Source organism: Leptonychotes weddellii, chromosome 4, assembly GCF_054177405.1.
Source record: "Leptonychotes weddellii isolate Sample4059 chromosome 4, ASM5417740v2, whole genome shotgun sequence".
Lineage (NCBI taxonomy): Eukaryota > Metazoa > Chordata > Mammalia > Carnivora > Phocidae > Leptonychotes > Leptonychotes weddellii.
The window spans coordinates 93,581,729-93,587,648 of NC_138372.1; the positions used below are offsets into that span (position 1 = coordinate 93,581,729).

Genomic DNA, 5,920 nt, shown 5'->3' on the forward strand with positions numbered 1-5,920 from the left:
GGCGCCTGGGTGGCTCAGTCGGTTAAGCGACTGCCTTCGGCTCAGGTCATGATCCTGGAGTCCCGGGATCGAGTCCCGCATCGGGCTCCCTGCTCGGCAGGGAGTCTGCTTCTCCCTCTGACCCTCCTCCCTCTCATGCTCTCTCTATCTCATTCTCTCTGTCTCAAATAAATAAATAAAATCTTTAAAAAAAAAAAATAGATGAGAAACTTTCTCCATCCAGAGAACTGGAATCTATTTTAAAAAGAATCAGATGGAAATTCTAAAACTGAAAGAAATACAACAATTTAAATTAGGAATTCAGTGGAGAGGTTTGAAAGCAGATTAGACACAGCTGAAAAGTGTATTAGTGAACTGGAAAAAATAGGTCAATAGAAAGTATCAAGAGGGTAAGAGAGGGAGAAATAGAAGAGCATAAGAGACATACAGGACATGGTGAAAGGTCTAAAAGATATGTAATTTAAGTCCTGAAGGAAGCAAGAGAGTGAATGGGGAAGAAGCAATAAAGAAGCAATATTAGAAGAGACAACAGGCGAGAATTTTCCAAAACTGATTAAAGGCATCAAGCCACATATTGGAATCTCAATGAACACAAGCAGCACGCATACATGCATAACCAACCCACAACTAGGCACATTACAGCAAAACTGCTGAAAACCAAGACCAAGACAAAAACTATAAAAGCATCTGGGGTCATGGGTGAGGGAAGGGGAGTGCAATCACATTACCCACAAAGGAACAAAACAAGATGGGCAGATGACTTTCCAACAGAAACTGTGGAAACCAGCAGGCCATGACATATTTAAACTGCTGAAAGAAAATAACTGCTAGTCTAGAATTCTATAACCCATCAAAAAAGAAATCTAGCATCAAAAATAAAGTTTAATTTAATCCATTTTTAAACAAAAATAGGAAATTCATCAAAAGTAGGCTAGCACTAAGAGAAACACTGAAGTTACTTCCTTAGGAAGAAACAAAATCATCCCAGATGGTAGATTGGAGACAGAGAAAGGAAAAAAAGGCAACAGAAATGGTAAATATGTTGATGATTCTAAAGAAATAGTGTATAAATTGATAGTATCATGTAAAGAAACCCTAATTCCCAAAACTGCTTGCCTAATGGAGGCAAAACCACTATAATCACCCAGGGGATAATTGGAAACACTTCTACATTTCTCAACCATCACATATAAGCTGTCTTCTCTTCTTTTTTAAAAAAAAAAAAAAAGATTTTATTTATTTATTTGAGAGAGAGAGCGCATATGCTGGGGGGAGGGGCAGAGGAAGCAGGAGAAGCAGACTCCCCACTGAGTAGGGAGCTAGACATGGGGCTTTATCCCAGGACCCTGAGATCATGACTTTAGCCAAAGGCAAACCCTTAACTGACTGAGACACCCAAGCGTCCTGTGCTGTCTTCTCTTCTTAAGCCACAGATGGGTTTACCCTCTAACCAGCAATACTAAGTTTTATTATTATTTGTTAGTTTAGTTTGTCTTTGACTAAGATTTGTTGATCTGTTATGATGACTCTGTTCCAGTACATCTGAACGTTCTTTCTCCAACACACTATATGTAAAAGGCCATACAATCTTTTCTAGCATAATTCAAAGAAATCTGTGGTCCCAGAATCTAATGATATATATTTAAAAATGAAAAGTCTTCTGTCTCCTTCATCACCATTTGTTTTCTGCTCCTGCCATCAACTCTGTTGGATGCTCTGGTACAGTCTGCTCTACTTCAGCACCAGCTGAGTTGTCCAATCCTGAGTAACAGCCACAGCCATTTTTGGTTTCACCCAAATGCAAGCCTTTCTTCAGGCTAGAATTAGGCACAGTTTTGATTATGGAATTCAGGCTAGTCTGTTGCATATGCTCTTTCCATTTTTCAAATCTAGAGTTGCTAGTAGATCATTAATACATCATTGGCTAGTCTATATGCTGGGTACCCAAGATTTAGTAGTGATCCCTTTCATTGGTTATTTACCCATTTTGTTGTCTTTCTAAAAAGTTCAACCCACTGTTTGGTGATGTTGAGTGAGACAAATTATATTGATTCATTCATTCAACAAATACTTTTTGAGAACCCAATACAGTAAAATCCTGCAATGACATTGAATTATAATTAAGACAATTTTAAGTTGTCTCCTATCCTCCATCTCCCATTCTCAAATGTAGCCATCTAAATTTCTTATTATTTGGGGGAAAAGAGAGGGGATGTGCAAGGGAGAAGGCAGGACAGAGGAAAATTGGTGCAATAGTAGGCAAATTTGCCTTTGAAATCAGAGAAGTGGAGTGTCCCAGTATCCCCACCTATCTACTTAAATTGGGCCTACAAATGGGTACCACTAGCCAGAAGATTTCTGGAATCACTGTTCTTGCCCTGGAAATAAACAACAGGATCCAGAAGAAGCATCCCCATCAATATGTAAGGTAGAACAGACAACTGCCACCAGGAATTGCCAAAACATAACCAGGTAGTGATAAATTTTGATGGAAACTCCCTGCTGGCTAGTTATGCTGGCTGGCCCCAGTTATCTCACTCACCTAATTAATTTGACTCCTCATTTTTTATTAGTGAATTTCTGGACACAATTTAGTCAAGGATCAGCAAAATTTTACTAAAATTAATTTTAATTAATATGTCCTCAAGGAACTTACATTTTATTGGAGGAGCCAGACAAGTTAACTAATAATCATCATGAAATTTAATAAATTCCATAACAGAGATATGAAGAGGATGGGATCATCCCAACCAAACAAGAAGATAATTAACTGTTTTTCTTTTTTCATGTTTTTCAAGAAATGAGAGTGATCATCTTCACTGTAAACACTTTCAGACTTTGAACAGGTTGTCAAGAATGATGGGTTTTAGAACTGTGTTGGCCCAACAGATAAGTGTGTCGAACAAATACTACAAATGAATCAACCACCAGCCCCTACTGCAGTAGGCTAGGGTTTGCTTTCATTGATTATATTCAGTGTTATGAGTATTGTGATTATTATTTCAGTTGGGTTTTATTCTTTTTTTTTTTTTTTTAGGTAGGCTCCACATCCAGTGTGGAGCCCAACCCGGGGCTCAAACTCACAACCCTGAGATCAAGACCTGAGCTGAGATCAAGAGTCAGCCACTTAACCAACTGAGCCACCCAGGCGCCCTTATTTCAGTTGTTCTCAAGTTAAAGTTAGAGCCACATTAAGTCCATTCTTAAACTAAGCTAATTAACTTCTAGGCAGGAAAACACGAATTCCATTTGACTATGCTAGTGGAAAAAAGACCAGTTTAAAGAGGTTATGAAAATCATTAAACATAAAACTAACATGAAGGAGAAAAAAGATCCCTTCAGGACCAAAGCTTTTATATTTCCAAGAATAGAAGAAATGGCAACAGGCAAAATCACACAATTGGAAGGTTAACATTTTATAAGGCAGCTGGAAAAGGCAGTCCGAGGCTGATTTCTTATGGACAGTACAAGAAGAAGGAAGATCAGAGACCAAAAATCCCTGGACACTAATCTTCTCAGTGTTATTACGGTGCTGTCTCTGCACAGTTCTTTTACTGCCTGTTCTTCCAATCTACTTTAGCAGTCTGCCAAACACCAGCCGAATGGTCTGGTTACTTAAAAAAATAAAAAAATAAAAGATAAAAAGTCCCACCCCCAGGAATGGTTACAATGGGGTTTCAAAAAAGCAATTTACAAGCAAAAATTTACAGCAGGAAACATGAAAGGAACTGGGTTATGCATAAACCATAAGACATCTCTGCCAGGGCTCTGTTCTCTAAAAGGTTGGATCTAATTATACAGGGAGCCATGAAGGGGACAAAGTTAGCATGAATGACCCACAGAGCTTCAGGTTACCAAGACTGAGGGACAAGGGCTAGAGGAGGACTTTGGTGTCTCTTGAAACAAAAATAACTCCAGCTTGACAAGGAACTATGTGTCCCTTTTCTCTATGATCCTCTGGGTCTTGGTCCCTTTAATGCTCTTTTTTATTTGCCACTCACAGTCTCAGTTTCTTTTACCCGAGCCCTCTCCTGACTGATGATACTTCATCTCTCATTTTAATGGACATGTGAGGGTACAGGATCTTCTACCCCCACCTCGGAGCAGACGTCTTATTTCCTAGCCTTTCACACCAGGGTCCACCCAAAAAAAACATGCTGAACTTAAAATGATGCAAGATCTGCTTCCATTAATCCCCAGTTTAAAGCTCAGTCGTAAAGTCTCTCCATCCCACCCCCACTCTTGTTTCTTTATCAGGAGAAAGCAAATCATGTTACCAGAGTCTCAAACTCCAGCTGCTATCTCTACCTCTACATTCTGCAAAGGACAAGTACCGCAGTGTAAGGAGAAAAAACCCAGGCTTTAAAATGCAGGGGGGCCTGGGTATAAATTCGGATTCCGCCACTTCTTAGCACTGTGACCTTGGACAAGTGAACTAATGCATTTAACCTCCATTCCCCCATCTGTAAAATGGGAATAAAAGAGCCACTTTATAGGGCTTACATGCTGATCAAATGAAATGATGTATTTTGTAAAAGCACAAGCTCTTACATGTGTATTTAATAAGGGCTAACTATTAGAAAAGAGGCTCTTCAGTTTTAGGGGGATAACATTTTCATTTCTCGTAATAACATTGATGTTCACATCCACATATGTCTAACTCTTAGGATATAATTGGTACCTAAGAACTACATCATGTCAGTCCCTTACAGCATGAGTGATGGACAGTAGCAGACCCTCTTGCTTATAGTTTTGATCAAGGGGTTGCTGTACTCTTATTTTTTGTCCGATTTCCAACAAAAATGGATGATGAAGAGAGCCGGACCAATTTCTCTGCTCCAATACTTGACAGAACCATTTCTCAATCTATTCCCTTCCACCTCAGGGACCTTCCCCATTTACCATGTAGTGTTCAGAGAAGGAAGTTAGCCTCCTTCAAGAGAGAAAGCTCCAGCAGAAACAGTGGCCTAGGCTTTAGGCAGGAGCAAACTTGTGCCCATTCAGAAACTGACCATGAATCCAAACAAAGCATGGAGTAGGGCGTTGCTCCAACTTTTAGTTAGCACCTCATAGTTCTCCGAGGGCTTTCAAATTTCTAACCGTCTGGGAAGGCCAACTCTTCATTGTATGCATATTTCCCACTCTGTATGTCTGCTTCACTGAGACAATATTAATTCAAGAATTACTTATGTATATTATTTGTTCGATTCCCCTCTCCACGAGAATGGGGGCCATGTCTATCTAGTGCAGCATTGTCTTTCCAGCCCCTAGGTCAGCGCCTGGCACAGAGTTTGTCCTTGATAAATATTTCTTGAATAAAAGGAGGTTAGAGCACGCATAAGCCCATCACTCTCTAATAAAATACTTGTAACTGAGTTAACAGGTTAAGTTGAAAAATTAATCTACTGCCAAAACAAATACCATGACATTTCCCAAAGATCTTTTTGTATAACCCAGGCCACCACTCCACCGATAATCAGCACAGGACTGCCGACACCCCTAGCTCTCGCTGCTAATGAATCATCATCCCGTTGAAGAAACCAGGAGAGGATTTTCTTCCCAATTCCATTCCATCAGTTTTACTTAAACAGTTGTCAGCCCTAATAGGTTATTTCTCCAGATTAATTCTTTTCACGTTTTTAGAAAGAGTGATGGCACGTTGCCCTCATTCTGGTCTTTCTGTTCTTCAAGATTCTCCTCCGAGAAGATAGTGATACATTTTAGAGATTGTCTTATCACAGTGACCCAGGACCTAGAAAGCATCCTGAAATTTACAATATGTATTTTGAAAATTTTAGGAAAATTTCAGATTTTTCTGCATGGCTCTTTCCTGATTCCACCCCCCCACACACACACACACAGTATTGTCTTTCTTTTTTTTCATTAAAATTTTCTTGTTGGAGACTCTAAAAATAAATGA

General features: G+C 39.5%; 1 long non-coding RNA gene across 1 annotated transcript in view; it reads left to right on the forward strand.

Moving 5' to 3' along the window:
• The window catches only part of LOC145720881 (uncharacterized), a 6,472-nt gene extending 1,685 nt beyond the window's left edge, over window positions 1-4,787 (forward strand). The window contains exon 2 of the long non-coding RNA XR_014144131.1: window positions 3,038-4,787. This is a non-coding gene — a long non-coding RNA (uncharacterized LOC145720881). The remainder of the gene's footprint in view (window positions 1-3,037) is intronic.
• The last annotated feature ends 1,133 nt before the right edge of the window (window positions 4,788-5,920 follow it).